Source organism: Diorhabda sublineata, chromosome 11 (assembly GCF_026230105.1).
Source record: "Diorhabda sublineata isolate icDioSubl1.1 chromosome 11, icDioSubl1.1, whole genome shotgun sequence".
In the NCBI taxonomy this organism is placed as follows: Eukaryota; Metazoa; Arthropoda; class Insecta; order Coleoptera; family Chrysomelidae; genus Diorhabda; species Diorhabda sublineata.
This window is the reverse complement of record NC_079484.1, coordinates 3900759-3923884: the sequence shown is the minus strand read 5'-3', so window position 1 is coordinate 3923884 and position 23126 is coordinate 3900759. Positions and strand designations below refer to the sequence as shown.

At 31.4% G+C, this 23126-nt stretch overlaps 3 long non-coding RNA genes across 3 annotated transcripts; 2 read left to right on the top strand and 1 right to left on the bottom strand.

The window, feature by feature from the left end:
• The first annotated feature begins 8132 nt into the window (after positions 1–8132).
• Positions 8133–8784, top strand: LOC130450098 (uncharacterized). Its single transcript, XR_008910536.1, has 2 exons — positions 8133–8362; positions 8571–8784. It is a non-coding gene; the product is annotated as an uncharacterized LOC130450098 (long non-coding RNA).
• Positions 8785–14407: 5623 nt separating this feature from the next.
• LOC130450164 (uncharacterized) lies at positions 14408–15096 on the bottom strand. The gene is made up of 2 exons (XR_008910547.1): positions 14958–15096; positions 14408–14612 (listed from the first exon to the last, which is right to left on the bottom strand). It is a non-coding gene; the product is annotated as an uncharacterized LOC130450164 (long non-coding RNA).
• A 2300-nt stretch (positions 15097–17396) lies between these two features.
• Positions 17397–17868, top strand: LOC130450174 (uncharacterized). Its single transcript, XR_008910548.1, has 2 exons — positions 17397–17512; positions 17659–17868. It is a non-coding gene; the product is annotated as an uncharacterized LOC130450174 (long non-coding RNA).
• The last annotated feature ends 5258 nt before the right edge of the window (positions 17869–23126 follow it).

Here is a 23126-nt window from a genome sequence, read left to right as displayed (position 1 = left end):
GTTTCTTAAATTCTATCAAAATCTATGACATTACCTATAAGTAAGTTAGTTAAATAATAATGATTTATGCGACAAGTGAATAAAGTAATACTTTTTTCACGAGTAGGGCGGTTTGACCGGCAATTCCTACAAGTGAAAAAAGTTACTTTACTCACGAGTATCATACAAAAATTTTTACTATGTACGTAGACTTGAAAAAATTCGACAAAACTTTTAACAATTTCCATTTTGTAATAGTACAAATTAATATTAAAAGTACAACAGTGAACATTGTTAATTAATTTTATTTTTTATTAAGTAGTCCACGTAACCCTCCGCAGCTGTGTTGGATTTCCACCCACCTCGCTTCTTTAGTTGAATTATATCACCACCGGAATCCACTAATAGAGACGCCGAAGAGCGTCGAAATGTAAGCCCAGTGTAGTTTTTTGGATTCGAGAAGGTAAATTCGAGAATTCCCTTTTTTGAAAAGGTATTGATACCTACAAATTGGGTTTTGCATTTTCCATTTCTATACTACAAAAAGAAATGATCTGTTTTGACATTTATGGGTCGTTGATTTTTATATTTTTTATAAATGTTTAATCTATTGTCAGATATTTCACCAATAACAGTAAATCGACGTTGAACATGAGTTTTTGTGTAAGGTACTGTGATAATTAAAACATTAATATCGTTACAGAGCTTCTGCGATTCCGAATATTGAAGCAACCTGAAAGACGTTACAAATAATATCTGATCTTACATTAAAATTTTTGCTGTCATTCCTTATACATGAAATAATCTGGATGAAATAATCGTCTGGAAATTGCAACAGAAACTTATTAATTTCTTCAAGGGCAAATGTTTTAGATTTTTTGGATCTACCAACAGAATGTCTTCGTCGATATTCACCATTAGAGTGCCTTTCGGGTTTGAATAAGTCGACCAATGTATTGAAGACTTTCACATTTTGAATTTAGTTTCAAAGTAAGCTAGTAATACTCTTTCTGTTAAGCCGTTTTCAGTACGCCATTCCATAAAAGAATTAAATTCTTTTAAATACTGTTTCTTGGATTTCTCAAGAAGAAGATTCATAGTCGTTGCAGTTGAAAGACGATTCAACAATATCTTCTGGTGGGCAGTTTTTTCACTATTCACTAATAATAATACTACACTTCTTTTAATTAGACACAAAAAGGATTTTCTTGAACGGATATCGAGAAATAAATACGTGACAATTTATCGGAGAAACGAATTGACTTGAGAAAGAAATAAGAAATCTTTCACAGTCCACTATTTGAAAAATGGCACGTTATGGCACTTTTTTAACGAAAAAAAATGAACCTACGATACTTTTTTTCAAACTTTTTGACCACATCAGAACAGAATATTGAAAGGGAAGTATAAAAAAAATATATTATTATTTAATAAATTTTATTTGAATTCTTGATATTGACATTATTTTTTATCATTTGTGTTAATAATCGAAGAGTGCACAGTAACATTCATTTTCATAACAGAGACCTCCTAGGTATCCGCTTGTAATACATTCGGATGAGCAAGTGTCACAGTCGCAGGAATCACCAACAGTGATTTTTTCTGATTTGTGAGCAACGAAGTTTTTGCCTGAAATTTGATTGGAAATTTAGTGATCCTCGCCATTAATAGGATCTCGTGGAAATAATCTATTTTTTTTATATAGAAATCAATCAAAAGATTCAAATCGTAATTGTTAACATTAAAACTAAGTTTAGGACAAAACTAATAAACCATAAAAATATGATATAATGAATGTCAAGGACACGAAATTCCATTATATGGAGATTTTATATTGCAAGCACAAAATAAAACAATTTATATCGAGAAAATATAAATTGTGTGAAATAAATTTTAAAAATTGGTGAACAAGAAAACACGTGATACAAAATTGAAGTGGATAATTATGTTTTTTTTTTTATATCAACTTACGCTGCGAGAAAACTCATTTTTTACGAATAATTCATGAATTTATAATTATGAATAAATAATTACCTTCAACTGATTTGGCGCTAACTTCAGTCGTTGCAAGAACAACTACAGCGACGACAGCCAAGAGAACGAAAGTAAGTTTTGCCATTGTATCAGATAATTTCTGTATGATGTTTCTCAATAAAACCTCTGTCTATATATACTACTTTTACAAGTACTTAGACTCACAGTCAAGTGGATTCAAATTTTTGATAGGTTTTGAATTAAGATAACTCATAAGGATTTAGATAATATCTAAAATTTTCTGTTTCGTTTTAATTGAAATATCCATACCATTTATAACGGTAACAAAATTAAAATTAATATCGTTACAGATCTTCTGCAATTCCGGATATCTAAGCTGATTTATTTTTCAAATAAGCAATGAATTTCGAGTATTTACTGATGTCTAACGCTGTTATTTACCATTAGGGTGCCTTTCAGTTTTGAATAAATCGACCAAAGTGTTGAAGACTTCCACATTTTTGATCTAGTTCTAACTAAGCTAGTAACACTCTTTCCGTTAAGCTGTTTATGCCTTTTTCTAGTACCCCACTCCATAAAATAATTATATTCCTTCGGATACTGTTCCCTGGATTTCTCAAGGAGAAGATTCATAGTCGCTGCAGTTGACGATTCAACAATATCTTCTAGTGGGCAGATTAAACTTTTTTCACTATTAGTCTCCATCACTAATAATAATACTACACTTCTTTCAATTAGACACAAAAAAGATTCTCTTGAACGAATATCAAGAAATAAAAGTGATATAGTTTATCGGAGAACCGAATTAACATGAGAAACAAAGCGTTTACAGTCCACTATTTTAATAAATAAATTTTATAATTGCGTGAAAAAATGAACCAATACGGTACTTTTTTCACTCTTTTTGACCACATCAGAACAGAACATTATAAGGACGGAAAAAATATATTATTATTTAATAAGTTTTATTGGAATTCTTGATATTGACATTATTTTTTATCGTTTATTTTAATTAATTGAAGTATGCACAGTAACATTCATCTTCATAACAGAGACCTCCTACGTATCCGTATGTAACACATTCGGATGAGCAAGTGTCACAGTCGCAGGAATCACCAACAGTGATTTTTTCTGATTTGTGAGCAACGAAGTTTTTGCCTGAAATTTGATTGAAAATTTAGTAATACCTCGTGGAAATATATCGTTAAAATTAGAAATAATCAAGTAATTGTTAATAGAAATCGATAAAAAAAAACAACTCGTAATTGTTATCATTAAAACTTAATTTAGGACAAAACTAATAAACATGAAAATATGAAATAATGAAAGTCACGGACACGAAATTCCGTTATATGAAGATATTATATTGCAAACACAAAACAAAACACTTTATATCGAGAAAATATAAATTGTGTGAAAAAATCATTTTTGGAAATAAATTTTAAAAATGAGTATGAAAACTCGTGATAGAAAGTTGTAGAGGATAATTATGTTTTTTCATATCAACTTGCGCTGCGAGAAAACTCATTTTTTACGAATAATTAATGAATTTATAATTATAAATAAATAATTACCTTCAACTGATTTGGCGCTGACTTCAGTTGTTGCAAGAACAACTACAGCTACGACAGCCAAGAGAACGAAAGTGAATTTTGCCATTGTGTCAGATAATTTCTGTATGATGTTTCTCAATAAAACCTCTGCCTATATATACTACTTTTACAAGTACTTAGACACACATAGTACAGTGGATTCAAGTTTTTGATAAGTTTTGAATTAAGATAACTATAAGGATTTAGATAATATCTAAAATTTTACTTTTCGTTATAATTGAAATATCCATATCATTTATAACGGTAAAAAAATTGAAATTATGGTTGTGAAAACTGAAAATATGACTTTCACGAATACTAAAAATTGAAAATAATAACGATTTTTTGATAATTAATGAAGTTAAGAAGAAAGTAGATTCTCTATACAGGTCTTGGGACGAAGTTATGTTTTCGTATCTCGCTAATTTTGTGGATTTAGGTAGCTCTCAGGGCGGTTTATAAATACAGTGAAAGTTAACATCAACATTCTGGCCGCTAATCGATATATTTTTGTTTAATCTATGCCGAATTTCGGAAAAAGTGAGGGGATCAGATATGTAGTTTAGGAAATTTTATACAAAAAAGATTCCTTGCGATTTTTCCCTAAGAACTGTCATTTCTTTATAAAGTGCGTTCAAACTCCAGATTTTCATCTTACTAAAAAGTTAGTGGAGTCTGAGGGAAATTACGTTCCCGGCTGAAGAAACTACTGTATCTCCTCGAAAACTCAACATTACGGGACGAAAGAAAGTGCATTTTACTTTTTAGAGTCTCTACTTTTCAACAGCATCTGCAAAAAATTCAAAATTGTAAAATTTTCTTGGAAAACAACACGAACGGGATTGTTTTTTGCTGGTGAACTTAAAACACATGTGACTGCGACTCTGATACACTCAGCAGCGAACCCTTGCTTGAGGTCGTCAATTAGACAATTACCTTTAAAATGAGACAAATTATACCTTTGAACTCACACTGTGATAGGAAAAAAAATTTTTTTCATAGTTGACAAGTTTGGTTACTTTTTTAGTACTAGTAGTAGTAGTAGTAGTAGTAAATTGTTGAATATCGGCCATTTTCGCAAAATAATGAGAAAACTGAAGTATGTAGGTTAGAAAAAATCATATTTGAGCTTCCTCGAAGGTAATTTCCTGCTCGGTATTTTTTATATATATATATATATATATAAATATATCGCTTAGCGCCCAAAATTTTGATGTTAACTTTTACTGTATCGATAGAGCACCATCAGAACAACTCAAATCCAGAAAATTTGCGACATAACTAATTTTCGTGGGTTTTGGCTCCAATTGGGCTGTACTGCACTATCATTAATGTTGTCAAAAGCTGCAGAAGTCCTGGTTTTAATAAATCCCTTGCTTCTTTAGGAAGGCACTTATTTTTTTTCTTTTGAACATTTCTTTTACTGGTTATTACGCAGCCGAAACTCAGTAAAAATGGATTTAAAATATCCTTGTTTGTCCAATAGCTCTCAAAATCATTTGAAAGGCATAATTTAATACATTTATTGATGCAGACTCTCTCAACTGTTTTGTTTTTAGTCGTTGAGTTCGCTCTAGTACCTTTACCGATGAAACATGAATTTTTTTCTACGTAGAAACGAATCTCTATGAATGATTATGTAGAAAAATCAAAGAGTGATCCTTCATTGTATTGCTTCACTTTTGATGTTTAAAATGCTCTAGATTATCTCAAAAACGAAAGGAAAATTTGGTAAATAGGAAATTCATCACTAAATTAATTGATGAATTCCAGACAAGTGTAGAAATTTACATTCAATAAAAGTTCAAAATTTGCATAAATACATTAGTAATTTTCTTATCTTGAGAAAAGTACCTATAAAATATACTTGTTATCTTGATATAGGATAAAAATATTTTCTAAAAAATATAATACTTGTCGTGATGTATTAATAAACTTTTATCTTTTCCACATGTCTATTGAAGTTAAATTGGATCAGCCATTATAGTTGAATTATCTTCAAAACTTATGATGTCATCTAGTGGTACTTCAAGATGTCTCCCAAATGAGCAAGAATCTGTAGATGTTGGTTTACTTACCTAAATTCAACACTCTTGCAATTTGACTGATAGCTCAAGAAGATATTGATTATAGCTTCAATTAAATTATATAAAAAGTATGTTAAGCTTGTATAGCATTGGTAAACGATCACTAACTTTCTTCCTTAGTACGGGATGTAGCAGCTTTTTTTTTATCAATGAATTGTATCCCGGTTGAGTGTGATACTCTATACCAATACCAATACCAATCCAGCGATGTTGGATTTCAGCATTCACTTGAGTGATCATTCATCAGAATGAACCGGAAAGTCTGATATCAGACTTTCCTAACCTAACTTAACCTAACCAAATTACAAAACCGACCGTCAGTCATTCTAGTAGCGGTGGGTGCTCTCGTGGAAGGCTGGGGTACATTCCGATGACCGTCAACTGCCTATCATCGTTTTTCTACCATCCATACTGAGCGGGCCATAACGTAGTAGATGAATATAGCTTCAAAGTTGCTGTAGTTCAGCTTCACAATGCGGAAATTAGAAACAATTTATTCTTTTTTTCAAGTTTAGTAGATTGTATTCACCGTTATTGCAGTTATTTTAATAAATTATACAACACGAGCCAAATTAATATCATCAATTTATGTATGTGCATATCTGTAGACGTAGTTTTCCACTGTTATAAACAATTTATAGAGTTTAAAATTTGGAATATGTTAAACGTCGCTAACTGCTTCGATGTAGGTTGAAGACTTTTAAATGGTTTTTTTAGCCTTTACGGTAAAAAACTGAATTGAAATCGTAGCCCGTATTGGCATGAAATCCTGGTAACGCAGAACTCAAATTTAGACTCAATGATTCGTGAAATTTGCTTACATAAACGTATTTCTGATCATTTTTGATCCCAATATACATCGAGATTTGGAAATTCTTCTTGATCATATGTTGAAAATTCAAGATGGATAAGATCATTTGAAATTATTATTTGTTTTGTGTTAACGCACTCTATTGACGAATCATACCCGTCTATCGCACGACTAATGGTTGTTTTTTGTGGCTTCCTAACATCAATTTTGTATGACAACATTTTCAACAAACTGTTTTCACGTTTAACGCTGTTTTCCACAGATCGAATCGAGGCTAACGGTTAAATTCCTTGAAAAAAAAAGCTGCTGCCTCACGGACTATCAACAAAGCATGCTGGAATCTATTTAATTCTGTAATTTTTCTAAAATCACATTGGAAAATGTTAATGCGCAGAAATTATTAATGAAACACTGTTTATATTTTATCAAGCCACAGCTAATTTTAGCATATATTTAGTATCGAGAAAAGTTGTGTAAAAACATGTACGAGTTTCAGTTGCGAATAGCTCTAATGACTATTTGTTAATAATATTAGTTCAAACAGTGACCAGAACAGTTTGCTGGAATCGTTTGAATGCTACGAGAAAAAATTCTAGCACGTAAAATAATTTCAAAGCAAAATATTCTAACTATAAATACTGTACAAGCTCAGCAATAGCTTATCTGGACTCTGCTCTATCGAAAATTTTTATCAGTTCTTATTGACTCACCTCAATACTTTTAGAACCAAACAATAAGTTAGATTTTATTCATTGGTTGTTAATATAAGGAAAACCTAAGTATTGGACAGAATGCCCTCAATATTCAACAGCTATTTCCAAAGTAGTTAATAGAGAAAATTTGAAAATATGATTCAAGGTGTTCCGTTAGAATTATTTTTGAAATATTATTTTTCACGCATCTCGTGAAGTCGAATAAGTTCCTTATGGGATAATATTGGGTTACATTTGTTTAAAATTCAATACATATGCATTCCATTAATATATTGATAGCAAGAAGGCTTATGAATATACCATATCCATTAAATTTCTTAAATTCTAACTCCAAGTTTATTTAATTTTCTTCAATTTCTTATTAGACCTTTTAATATGTTTATGTTTCTAAATGTTCTTGATTTTAGGTCTTTTCTAATGCAAAATTAGTTTTTTTAATAATTTTGAAAAGAATGAAGAAAAAGTCTTCATCAAAATATGATATTAACAGTGACAATTTGCGTTTTTATATTAATCAATCATCAACTTCATCATGAATGTTAAAATTAAAATAAAATTTTTCTTTAGTTCTTACATCTCAAATATATAGCAGTAATCAATGAAATTATTTGTAGTTTTATTAGAATTTACAAAACAGAGCTATGAATTTTATTTAAATTATCTATGTCTATTTTATCATTTATAATTTTTTCGTTTTTATGAATGTGAACCATTTCTAAATATTCTCTTTTTTCTTTATGATTGAATTTATGTTTTTTTGTTACATCCCATTATTCGTTAATGCAGCTCTATTGTTTTTATCGTATTTATGAGCTCTCAGTCTATTCTCTAAATCCTGAGATGTTTGCCCTATGTAGACAGCGTCACAATTTACATAATTTAACAGAATTTTGAAAATATTTTCGACACTTATAAATTGTACCAACAATTTTGGAGTGAAATATTTTATAGATAAGGAATATACGTTTTTTTTAATAGATCCAGCCTTGAGATTAGGTTATCTTAATACAGAAACGTTAAAATCCACTTGACTGTTAGTCGGAGTACTTGTCAAACTGCTATATATAGGAAGTTATTCGTTGAGGAGCATTATACAGAAATTATCTGACAAAATGGCAAAATTCACTTTCGTTCTCTTGGCTGTTTTCGCCGTAGTTGTTCTCGCAACAACTGAAGTTAGTGCAGGTAATTATTTATTCATAGTAGATAAAACTGTTTTTAGTTTCATAATATTTGTCACAGGTATCAGTCATGAAAATAATATTTTCTCGGTATAGGTACAAATTTTTTTTTCAAAATTTAGTAATTCATCTACTTTTTCGATGAATCACTCCTAATTTTTTTGAATTGAATAAACTAAATGCTAGATTTTTATGTTATTTTGTTATTCAAGGTAAATCTGTACTAAACCTCCAACAAGTACTCAAAGCAGTAGGTGACAGCTGTGAATGCAATGCTTGCTCATCCCAATGTGCTTCCAGTGGTTACGTAGGAGGTATCTGCTACCAAGACCAATGTTACTGTGCTTCATAAGGTGTGGAATTCATGAAAAAATTTAATATCAATGTACCAAATTTAAAAATCAATAAAATCATTTAAGATCCTTATGTTATATCTTTGTCAGTTTTATTCCTAAATAAAGCCCTCAATGACTAAAATGCGCTTTTCAAATCACATGGGAAGAATAAGGAAATCCAATAGGTTACAATGTTTTCAATTATAGATAGAAATACTTGAAACATACATAGTTTCAAAGAAGAAAATTTATTCCATAAATAACAGGATAAAATCAATGACAATTTTTAAAATGCAATTAATATTTTATAGACATTATCGTGTTTATTATTCAAGAATCATAAATAGGGTTCTGGTATTTGTTTATAAAGCTTCAGCTGCTTTTTGAAATAGTTGAGAACATATAAAAAAAGCTTTGATTTCCACTTATAGAGGTCACTCTTCATCAAGATATTGTTCATTATTCGAAAAAGATCAATTCTAAATTAATAATATACTAAATGAGAAAATACAAACCTTATAATAGTATTTATTCAATTAATAAATTATTGAAACAACCAAATATTGAAAATAACTTTTCTCATTATTTTTTTGTCATGATTCTCGTTTAGTACGAAATGTTAAGATTTCTAGCATCGAACATAGTGGGTAGGAACTACATCCAACCCCTTCAAACTATCAATTTTCATAAGTTTTTTTCTCAAGTTCATAAAACAATCATTGAGACAACAGACACGAATAGATATTTTTAGTCAAACACAAAGGTAAGTTAAGATAGCTGAGCTTTTGTGTATAGTCATTGACCCATCTTTTGACATGAGTCGTTGTGAGCGTTAGTCAAAACGTCATTAGTGACGTTCTCGTCGCGAACAAAACGATCGTAGATTATAAGAATTTGTGTTTACCTTTCTGATACAATCCAACCAAACTGTTTTAATACTTTTTCTGATCATTATAAGTTACATTAAAAGGCGAAAACACAAATTAAAATAAACAAACATTTAGTTCTATGATATTTTTTCTTATTTGGGAGGTTATAGTTATAAATTCGATACATGAGCACAGCTATAACATGGATACAACTTTCTTGTGGAGGTCTTGATAAACCTACAGATCATTAATTGGAAAAAATCAAAACATGAGATACATATTTTGAATTACATTACAAAAATCGGCTATAGACTTAGTCCAAAAGTTGTCGTTACATTCAAAAAAAACTCCATGGATTATAAGCAACCACACATTACACACAGACCTCGGTATTCCAACCATCAGACATCAGCGATAACAACCATCAATAAAGTTATTCAGACATCAGCGATAAGAAACAAAAACCACCAAAATCCACTAATATCCAAGTTTTACACTGATCAAATGGAACATAGAAGATTGAAAAGATGCTGGCAGAAGACCTCATTGATTGATCTACGGAGACCCATCAGTGGATGGTGCCCGCCTCAAGTCATTTAGCGAAACACCATATCATTTACTTATTACTCTGTATTTCTTGAGTAAATTTGTAAATAAATTGAAAGATAAAAATAAAAATGGGAACCTGATTCTGCACACAACGTAATAAGGTGCAAGATTTATAGGAAATAGTAATTTTGATTAAGTTGATAATCGTTGATTTAATTTACCAATATAAATTCATCGTCGTCGATATTCATGTGTTGTGAGAAGTTATATTCTTATCTAATCGAATTTTTTGAAGAACCAAATTATTAATTTGATATTATTTCAGTTTCAAAGTCAAAGTTAAGCAAATAAAATTTGTACCAATTGAAATAGACATGGTCCCTTCAGGTATCACGGTTAGAATTTCGTTTATCTTGCCTAGAGTGCAAATGTTGCCCAACATGAGTCCGCTAGTATCGGGTTTACAAAACAACCAAGTTTTATAGCTTATTAATTATACTATTTCTGCTCTATTTCCAGTTTAGCACAAGTTGCTTTTACTTTTTATTCCTCCATGAATAAGATTTCAAGGTATCGCTTCATTTCTATACTTCTATCATTAATTCTAAGTGAATTATAACGAATTATTATTTTGAGAGACTCTATATATTCAATAAAATCGAAATATTTGTTAATTTGGTGAAAAAGTAATATACGAGACCATAATTATACAAGATTATCAGTAACTAGAGACACCTATTGATTCATAATCAAAATACTTATCTTTAATGTGAATTTCTATATGTTATTATGGGAGATTTTGAAATAAAGTCTACTAAGCATGTGTAGAGAGCGCCACCAATCGTATATGAGTAAGAAAGAATATAGAAAAATGTGTGTGCGATAACCTACTACTATTTTGGTATTTTAAAAATAATTTTTTATAGAATATAAATACAGATTTGGAATTGACAGATATATATCAAGTACTTAATTATAAAAATGTGGTTCTTTTCGTTTGAATATGGATCCAGATTTAGGATTGTACTATAGAAATTTTCGTTACATTTCGTTACATCACCATAATAACGATTCGTTCGAAATGATTTCGGTTTGTGATCATTACTCATAATAATGTCTATTTCCATATCTTTGGTGTCAATCCCTGAATGTATATATATGTCTACGTTTCGGCTGAAATATTGAAATGGTAAATAAATAACAAACGATTCTACCTCTTCATTGGTATATAAGAAAATTTATTTTTTCACCTACAACTCGCTGTTATCATGAAGAGTAAACATATACAAGGATATATTGAAGAATTCTTAGTCTATTATAGAACCAAACAAAATTTCAATGTCAAAATATTTTATTACTTAAAATATTCTCCTCTTAATTAGATACATTTATTACAGCGAACCAGCAACGTCTCTAGACCTTTCAAAAAAAAAATGTTTCTTCTTGCTCTGCAAACCACACCTCCACAGCTTTTATTACCTCCTCGTTGGAAGAAACTTTTTTTCAGTTGAGGAAAGAGATGATAGTCGGGCGGAGCCAAATCTGGTGAATAAGGGATGTAATCTAGTGATTCAAACCCTAATTCACGAATTTTTTGCATGGCAACATGAGATTTGTGTGCAGAGGCGTTATCCTGCAAAAAAACTGTTTTCTGTTTAATTTTTTCCCGTAGAATGGTCAATAATGTCGAATAAAAATCTCCAGTTATTGTTCTATCCTTATCCAAAAAATCAATCATGATTACTCCATGGCAATCCCAATAAACTGCAAGCAAGAACTTTTCCAGCAGATTTTTGGATACGAAATTCTCAGGTCTTGGAGAACCAGAGTGTCGCCATTCCATCGATTGTTGCTTTGTTTCTAGATCGTAGAAAATGTCCTCAAGTCTCATCCATAGTAACAATTCGGTTCAAGAAGTCTACATCGTTTTCAAATCAAGTACAGATCGAACGCGATGCTTCTACCCTTCCATACTTTTGATCAACATTCAAACATTTGGGGATCCTCGTATCGTAAAATCAATATGACTCTTCCTTATAATGGTTTCTAATATATAAAACATCGACGACGACTTTAGTTTACCTTTTCTTCTTATAGTAAACCCAAGTCATGCTTACTTATTTCATTATGTCAATTGTATACCAAGATTTCATTGCTTTATAAAACCTTGATCTATAAATAGATTTAAGCTGAGGAGCTCGAACGTGGAAGATCAAAACTCGCTTAAAACAGAGTCCGATTCGAGCGGAAAATGTTTTTGTGTTTGCAGAGGAAACAGTGAATACAGTGTTTATACTTCCACTACACCAACACTCACAATTACACTGTCTAACGCGCGTTTCGATAACCAAGAAATCGTCCTCAGAGACTGAAGGTAAACAGTGTGTTCAGTATAAATATTCTCAACGGCTCTGAAAATTCCAATTTAGATAAATGTTATTGAATGAATGTATTTCGAAATTAGTCCAGATGGTCGAGATATCATAACCGAGGTTTATAGTGGACAACTGATGTTAATTTATTAGGTATTATGGGTTTATTTAATCGACAAAGGATTCCCTTACACGACAATGATAATCCAAATACTGCGAAGGTTGAACGGAATAAGATCTAAGAGCTCCAACCACATTCAGAATTTAGAATTTAGTCCGGAACTCGTACTGTCGGATTACTATTTATTCAGATAAAAAATGAAATTTTTGCCAGGAAGAAATTTTAATGGAAAAAAGATTTGGATTATCATTGTCTTGTAATCCTTTTTCGGTTAAATAAACCAATGAAACCTAATAACTTTACATCAGAGGGGCCTGTTTCGCGAAGTTGCAAGTTACATATTCATTGCAGTTACTGTACAGGGGTTTCACGAACTTTTTAACAAGGGTAGAAAACAATCACAACTGTAACTCATTTTTCACAGAGCTACAGTTGTAACTTCTAAAGTTACAATTGTAAATTAATTGTTGACGCTCAAGATACAAACGTCTCCACTCCCCAGGTTTTGAGAATAGAACTTCCACACCATCATAAACAAGAACAAAGGTTGAACAATATTCAAAATGTCGTTTAGAAAACAAGGAAAATTGACTTTTTTTAAAAGAAATTTATGATTCCAAACACATTTTATTTAAGGCTTTCTCATTAATCTCAAATTAACGAAAGAAGATAAAGTGCGGGAATGGAAAAAATCCATGAAAAGGTTTTGACCTTAGGTTTGGTACCAGCCAAATATTTCACCTCACCACTCGGGACACTTACTAGCAAAACCTGAGGAAGTACACCACAGCAAGTACAATTTTTTGACTATGCAAAATTATTATTATCATTTTTGACACGTCTTGTAGCTTTATGAACCCGATTAAACCGCTGGACAGCTCGGTTTTCCAAATTCAGATCGGTATGTGGAATCAACCACTCCCTTAATGGGTAACCCGAATCAGCTAATAAAATACCTTTAGCGATTGGTCTCTAACCATTTTCACGTGCTGTTTCTATTGTGCACACTCCCTGGCCATCGCGCACTAAGGTAGTCAAATCTGGAGCACACACAGCCATTACATTTATGGAGTGGTCAACATGTCTGTCCAAATATTGCTGATCGTTTATAGATTGGGCATTTGTTTTCATGAGTGTCCCATCTAGACATCTCAAAACTTCCTGCTATCCTGTAAAAGTTGAGAACAACATAACCAATGTCATTCTGCCAATCAACAACTTCAGGGAATTTAATATCGTTAACAGCTTGTAGAACTTGGCGCAACGACCTGCATACACTGGCTTTTGATATGCCACGCATATCAGCAACCCCGTGGTACTGACCGCCATTCCCCAACCAGTGAAGAGCTGTACAAAGGATATCTCTTTGAGGCAGTGGTTGTGGTTGAACGTCGCAGTATGTGGCCAATATCTCCAAGGAGTGATTCCATTCCACAAATACACATTTGTTCTTACTCTGAATGTTCTACGTCTTCTTCTTCGGGATATTTGACGTCTTCCATATAATTCAACAAATTCCTCATCGGAAGATTCCCACATTTTCAATAGAAGAATCAGTAATGCAAAAAAGGGAGAGAAATTGAAATAATTATGAGAGTTATCAAAGTTACCCACCTCTTGGCATAGTTTAAAAAAAGTAACAATATTACAAGTGTAAATATATGTAACTTCTGTTGTTGGTTTGTTGAATTTGATTGGAAAAAAGTTGATGTTGAGTTCAGTGTTCTATTATATTTTAAAAAATTTATTCCTCTAATTCATATCTATGACATGATTTATTAGTAAGGAAGGTAAATAAACACATTTGATTATTTTTTACGTTTTAATAAATTTTTTGATATTGACATTATTTTTTTCGTTGTTTTAAATCAAACGCGTACGCATACACACGCATTGTTTACACAGATACCTCCTATATTTCCGTCTCCCACAGTGCAATCGTACAAGCAGTCGTCACAGTTGCAGGTGTCAGTGACTTTTTTCAATTCTTGAGCATACAATCTCTTGCCTGATATTTCAAAAAAACTTTGTTAATTATTCATATTAACAGAACATTATAAAAATATATTGTGTTAAAATTTAAATAATTATTGTTGTTGAAAATCTATCAAAAGAATATCATTGGAGGTTATAATAATAAAAAAAGTAGGATACGAGAATGAGAATATTATATTTCAAGTTACCCCTGAAAGAAAACTCTATATATATTGTATCAGATTTGAAATAAATTCCAAAAAATAAACGTCAGTATGAAAACACACTTTTTTTATCATGTATTGAAGGAGAAGAGCTGTATTAAAGCCCATTGTTTTACGAACCATTCATGAATTTATAGTTATGAATAAATAATTACCTTCAAGTGAATTGGAGCTGGCTTCAGTCGTTGCAAGAACAACTACAGCTACGACAGCCAAGAGAACGAAAGTAAATTTTGCCATTGTATCAGATAATTTCTGTATGATGTTTCTTAATAAAAACTCTCTCTTTATATATTATATTTGAAGTACTTAGATTTACGTACAAGTGTACTCAAATTTTCGATTGACTTAAAATCAAGATAAGTGATAAGATAATATTCATTATTGTGAAAAGCTGGTATCAAAACAACTCTATTTATTTTCTCTGTTTTATACCGAGTATCAAAATTCCCAAATTGGACTAATACTTGTAAAAACTAGGACATGACGTTCATATTTTTATGAATAAACTCAAAATGATACATAATTATAACCAAAACACGTTATTATTACACCAAAATATTTCCAATCTCCATTAATAGTCACAATGTAGATTCAGAGCCTCATCTCAAAGTGAAACAATCTAACAAATCGCTCCAAGATCAAATAATCATGATTCAGTATATGGATACCTCTAGACGAGTTTCAGAACAAAGCACATCAGGAAAACGATAATTTTAGATCTACATGCAATATTGTGAGGACATTTATAAATTCCGAAAAGTCCTTAAATAATGTTCAATGCATTAAAATCAGCAGAGCAATCTCTGAAACAATGCGGCTAACAAATATAGACAAAGAACAACTAAGGATATTTGAAAGGAATAATTAGGAAAGTTCATGGACTAGTAAAATTTGGAAATAATGACGATAGAAGACTAAGAAATATGAAATTAAGAATATATTAGAAAATGAGGATATAGTAAATACAATTACAGCAAAAAGAGTACAATGGTACGGGTAAATTAAAAGAATGGAAAAAAGGCAATGCACAAAGAAAATCACAGAATGGAGACTGAGCGAGAAAAGATTGCCTGGTAGACCAAAAAATAGATGGTAGTACGTAACTGGAGCAAACAGAAACACGACAGAAAGAAATGGAGAACCATAGTCGAAGCTGTAAAAATATGTGATAAATTGTGATTGAATAGGGCAAAATGTGGGCTCTACCACCCACAAAAATACAGGATCGAAAGAGCTCAATTTTGAGCGGCTACAATTCTCAATAGAATGTATATATATATATATATATATATATATATAATAATCAAAAGGTAAGATTAACATAAATATCATCCCTCCTTATACAATCCCTATTCCCAGCATCATCTAATAACTTCTAAGCTTCAAAGAATACAATTTTTTGTACAACAACGCAGCATCCAAAACACCTAACGACCTAAGACACACATTTAAACCATCAGGCAATCCTCACATCCTCAATTATATCAATATATAGATTATTGTATCGGAAAACTAACAAAACTATTGAGAAAAACTTTTACAATCGCATCTCGATGATTTGAGAAACAAGACCCGTTCATCAAACACCATTGACCTCGATCCAGACTGAGGTTGTGATGTATACCACTCCAGGAAATATAAACAAACAGAACATTCAAGGGGAGACCCATAGAAAGAGTAACTATTTAAGCATATGGCTTTATGAAGACAAAAAAATAAAAATGCTTGTCCGAACAAACCCGATAGGCATTTCAGAAAATATTCACCTGTACCGAATTTGATCCAAGATTGAAATTGATCAAATACTACACGTGGTTGTTGCTTTCTTACTGTAGGGATATTCCAAACTTATAATTGAAGAGATTCTTATTGTTTTTACTTATTAGCTCAAATGTCTATCTCCTAAAATACTCTATTGATCAAGTGAAAACAAAGGTAATAAAGTTAGTAAATGGATATATTTGCAAATGAAGATTTCCCAGAAAGGGATTAAAAAGACAGTTCAAGTTTCATTATGCTTAACAAAAGTTGTCAAAAAGCTACGACAAAATGTTTAATTAGAATACTTTAGACATGAGGATATTATAAACTCGATTCATAAATTAAACCCTCTAAAATAAAATAATTAAATACGAAAAACTTCACGACTTATTTACATTTCTAAGCCCTAATACGTGTTGTAATCATCACGGACGGAAAACATAAATTACATGTTGAGAGGAGTCAACGAAATGGAATGGAGAGTCTTCCAAAAAAAAAAGAAGACAGTCCCGCGAGGGGACACAGTCCCGCAACAGGGGGTAGTCAGTCTCGCAACCGAAAAAAGTGACTCTTCACATTTATATATATTTTTCTTCGTTATTATTTATTTCTGTCACAATAAAAGTTTGTTTAGTTCATTTTTGATGCTAACCATTCAGAAGTTTCTTTAGAAAGATTTAAAATTATTACGTTAAAGTGAACTATTCTATAAAAGAAATATATGTTGTTTTTCAAATTGATCCATCTTTGAGATTAGATTATCTTGAAACAGAAACATTCGAATCCACTTCACTGATAGCCTAAGTACATGTCAAACTCCTATATATAGGAAGTTTTTCATTGAGGAGCATCATACAGAAGTTATCTGACAAAATGGCAAAACTTACTTTCGTTCTCTTGGCTATTTTCGCCGTAATTGTTCTCGCAACAACTGAAGTTAGTGCAGGTAATTATCTCTTATTTTCTTCAGAAAAATATGATATTTAACATCTAGTAGCAATATATTCATCCATTTACTTGATTGATTAATGCTAATTTCTCTTAACTAAACCAATTAACCGCTAGATTTTCATGTTATTCTTATTATTTAAGGTAAATTTGAAATTGAGCACCACGAAATATACCAAGTAGAAGGCGACAGCTGTGATTGCATCTATTGCTCATCCAATTGTACTGCCAAGGAAGACAATCGTTATGTAGGAGGTTTCTGTTACTGGAACGATTGTGTATGTGTTTGGTTCAGACGTAGATAACATGGCTAAACCAATTTTGAAATTCAATAAAATCATTTAATATCGTAAAGTTATATTATTTTCATACCGAGAATCCCACGTTGGCACGGTTTCTAAATAAAAAACAAAATGACCAACATTTCATAGCAAAAATTACGCATCATTATGATTTCCTTTTATATGAAAATAATTAATCAGATTGCATTTCTCTATTGTTTATGTTAAGCTTCAATTCTGAGAATTCATGGAAAGTTAATTTTCCGAACACGATATACACAATGTGTGTAACAAAAAATCGCATTATTGACTTCAATATATTATAAATTTATTAAATTATTCAAATCCAACGATCCCATGCACATAGGGTTAGATATTTCCATTTGACTCTGTGTTATCGCCACTCAATTATCTAAACATTGTCATTTTATTGTTTTTCGACAATTCTGTTTGAATTTTTTCAAGTTTTCTCTCTATCTTAAGGCTGGAAAACACATATAGAAGGTAATTTACATTTTTAAATTGTCGATGAATAGCACTGATGTAAAGAAACACGTTATTTCAGTATACTTCATTATAAAAGTTTCAGTTCACCTTTCTGATACATTCCAATTTATTCCATTCGTTTTTTCATCTATTTCAAATTAAAGTTTATTGAATTAATTACACTGAAAGTCGAAAAAGTCAATGTAAGTCACCAATAGATTAGTTTTGTCCAAAAAAAAACAAAAACCTTATAATTTGTTTCCTCCTTTGAGTGATTGTAATAATAAATTTAAAAATTACCTGAACTATAACATTCCTTCTTGGGTACAACAACTTTCTTTTGGAGGTCTTCATAAACCTACAAAATACTAGCTTGAAAAAATAAAATCATGGAATACATATTTTGAACTAATACGTCACTCAATAAGTCGTGTGACTGACACACAGATGGCGCTGCTATTGACAAATCAATATGACTTTTTAAGAAGTACCAACTTTCAAAAGATTATGAGTGGAATTTCATGACATTTCGATTAGTCAGAAAAAAGTGACAACCATTTAAGTCAAGCTACTTTTGTTATTTTCGAAACAAGGGATTTAAAACAACTACGTGTGCTAATTTATCATTGCTTCTTGATGGAAAAAAATACGATACAAGCTCAGCAATCACCGTAAAAGTGTTATAAGAATTCTGCTCCATCGAAAAGAATCATTTGTTATTGTTTTGCTGAATTTCAACGTGGTCGTACAGACACCGATGATGGTGAACGTTCTGGTCGTTGAATTGAAGTGGTGACTCCAGAAAACATTTAAAAAATTCCACAAATTGGTTATATCTAATCATAAATTAGAATTGCGTGGGATAGCTAAGGCTGTGAGCAGTGCGTTTGCAACCATACATGAACATTTGACCATGAGAAAGACTTTTCCAAAATGGATGCCACGTTTACTCGCAGTCGATTAAAAACAACAACGTCTTGATGAATTAGAGCAGTTTTTGGCCATGTTTACAACTAATAAATCAGATTTGTATCGACGATTTGTGACAATGGATGAAACATGGATCCATCACTTCACTCCGGAATGGACTGCAGTCGGTGAACCACGTCTAAAGCGATCTAAAGACAACAATTAGCTGGGAAGGTTATTGCTTCAGTATTTTGGAATGCTCGTGGAATATTGTTCATCGACTATCTCCAAAAGGGAGGGAAAATCAATAGCGAATACTACACATAGTTGATGGATCGTTTGAATGCAAAAATCAAGGAAAAACGCCAAATATATGGAAAGATGGACAGAAATTAAATCGCCCAATTAAAAGTGACGACAGAGCAAAAAAGGGAATATAGATTTGACAGTCCAGGAGTTCGAATACCTGGGAGCGTCAGTGCTAAACGAAAGAGACGAAACCAGGGCAATCGATAAAAGACTAATGAGCGGGAAAAAGATGTTTAAAGCCCTAGGAGGAATATTAAGATCAAGATCAAGATATTATAAGAGCTATAAGTAACTATATAGTATATGGTAGCTAGTGTTGGACCACGAACAAAAAAGAAGAAAACAAAATAAATATATGGGATAGGAAAGGTATATATAGTAAATACTACGTAAAGTTCTTGAATAGTTTGAATGTAAACATCAAAGAAAAACAGCCTCGATGACAACCATAGTTGAATTGAGCGAATTACACTTCGAATTACTTCCTCGTCCACCGTATAGTCCAAATCTGGCCTCCAGTGACTACTGTCTATTCGCTGACTTCAAAGAAATGCTCGTCGGTAAGAAATTCAGCTCAAATGAAGAAGCAATTGCTAAAACTGAAGCCTATTTTGAGGCAAAAGACAAATCATTTTACAAGAATGGCATCGCGAAACGTTGGAAAGATAGTGTTGATCTTAAAAGGGGACATTGATGAATAAAATCGATTTTTGATAAAAAAATGTGTTACTACTTAAATTAGGTAATGCAGATAGATAAAATTCTACGCAGCTATTGAAAATGGAAAGATCTTTTATAGTGATAATCATTCGGAAAAGAAATAATTATATATTTAAATAATTTTATTGAAATTTAAGATTTGAATATTAGTATTTAATTTTTTTTTCTATAATCTAATTGAAGTATGCACAGTAACATTGGCTTTGGTAACAGAAACCTCCTACGTAACCATCTGAGATACATTGGCTTGAGCAATCATCACAGTCGCAGCTATCACCAACTGTGATTTTCTCATTTTTGTGCGCCAGTACGGTTTTATCTGAAATGAAAACAATATTTTTAGACAATTTTTCCTATAGAATATTGGGAATAGTAACAAAAGTAAATACATTTGAGACGAAGTTATCAATAACGAAGAAAAATGAATCAAATCATAAGGAAATTGAAATGAAACGATATGTAAAAACCCCATTCAACTTAATTCTGTTTGGGATCAACGCAAATAAGAAAAATTATGTTTTAGAAACTGTAATTGATTATATATTTCAATAAAATCCGAATTTGAATTCTTCATCTACTTATGAATGAAATGAAACTATTTTATTTCAATTCGTAAAGATAGAAACTCCAAATAGTATTAAATAATTACCTTCAACTGATTTAGCGCTAACTTCAGTCGTTGCAAGAACAACTACAGCGACGATAGCCAAGAGAACGAAAGTAAATTTTGCCATTGTGTCTGATAATTTTTCTATAATCTCTCCTAATAAAAATTTACTGTATTTATATACCAATTTGACAAGTATTTGGACTAACAGTCAAGTGGATGCAAATTTTTGTGAAGGACTTTGTATTTTGATAACCTGATTTTATGTATTCGAATAATGAAACTTATATTTTATTTTATTTGAAGATAGTGTACTTATTTGGAAAACACACTATATTGGGAGTAAATAGACTTTTTATCATTCAAGAATTTCTCTTTTCCACATTTATCATCATCATCATATACAACCTATTCTTCAGATTTTTCACCTAGGTGCCTCCTTTACATGTATTGGGCCGTCATTCAAGCTTATTAATGTCTATCGTTGGTTAGTCAGGTCCAAGTTGTTCCTGCTAGCTTCTTTATATCATCGTTCCAACTTAGGTTAGGTCTTCTCCTACGTCTTTTGGGTGTCTAATAGGTACAATGTTGTAATTTTTGTAGTCTATTATAAGTCGTTGCCATTCAAGTGGTTTGGTTTCTGTAAATGGATTCTATTCCCTGGAACTTTTGTCATATCCATCACGATGTTAAGTTTCCAAGTCTCCCTCTTCATAATTGATAAGACTCTTTTCTTTAGTTAAGGTGGGATTCTAGACTTGATTGATTTTCATATGTATAAAACTATTTATTTCGCTAATTGACGTTGAATGATTCGTGGGTTGCGTACCAGCCCTTAATAGGTGATTAGACTTAATAGATATAAATTTAATAGCTTTACTTTGATTATTTACCGAATAACCAAAAATTCCAAGTCTTCATCTTCTAATAAAGTAAACCTCCGAGTAAATCGAGTTATTTGCCAAATAAATTATTAGGCAACCGCAAGTGTCAAATAAAGAATTTAATAGAAAGTTAACCTTCAATATACATCAAAAGTGGTTTGTCTGTTTAATATACCTATATTTGATTAGTTCATTTTTGAAAATATTCGTCATACAAATAATTAAACATTTAATATGGATGCTTTTCAAGATGCACCTTTCATAGTGTTACCAACAGTGGAGTATTTGTTAAATACATCTGTAGGATCGAGATTATTGCTCCTTCCTACAACCACGCACGGAGCACGAGTTCTCTTCAGCAGCCTAAAGCCGACAATAATAGTCGGGTCAGTCCAGAGTAAGATGTACAAACCACACACACGAATATTTTTACTATCAACCTTAGTTCTCTTATTTACATTGTACATAAGTAAAGTGTTTTCTCTCTAACCGGAGTTTTAAGAAGAAAAGAACCCTAGACAACCAAGAAATCCCTAAACATATAAAAGTGACAAATACTTATTAGTTAGTTCGAATTTAAACCAACTAGAGTGAAGAAACGGTAAACATTAAAAATTCCTAATAAAGTTATGTGGCTAATAAGACACTTTATTAGAACGTGAAGAAACCGGCTCTAAGACATGTTGATTGGAATTTGTAAGCTCAGTGCGCATAATGTTTAAAATTGAAGACTTTCATAATTATAGGCGTTAAGAATAAACCACATGACATGTATACATGATTTATTGCATAAAATATTAACAATATAGTGGTTTTTCTTCTTTAAGATACTGCAATTCAATATTTCTAGTGCTTTCCGTACACACTACATCGAGTCAAAGGTTAATCTGTAGGACAACTTGTTTTATAGTCAAGAAATGATATTCATGAACTACTTACTACCGAACAGAGTTGTAAAGCACATCACTGATTAATTCTATGTTCTATGTCATGATATTTTTCACACAGATCAAAGTAGAGAAAGAAATTACGTTCCGAAATTATTTAAGATGAAGTAGATGTTTTCATCATGCATGTAGACGTAGTAGAAATCGATTTATTTCGAGCTCGAGTTAAAAAAACATCTCGCTTCAGCCCAAGGTTATCTTCAAAAAACACAACCAAGGAAATGATTATCGTGGACTTACTATTTTGTTCGATTTGGACTGATTTCAATCTCGTCTTTTGGTCCAGTAGTAGTGCAATTATCTACATAATGGAATATTTATATCAAGTTCGCATTCCTGCAGATCTTCCATTTCTAATTGTGCTATAACATTGATATGGAAGCTCCCATAGCACAACCAGCAGTTCGTTTATTATTTCATTCCATATTTGAAGTATGTTGTTGGAAGTATCAGTTCTATAGCTTTCACA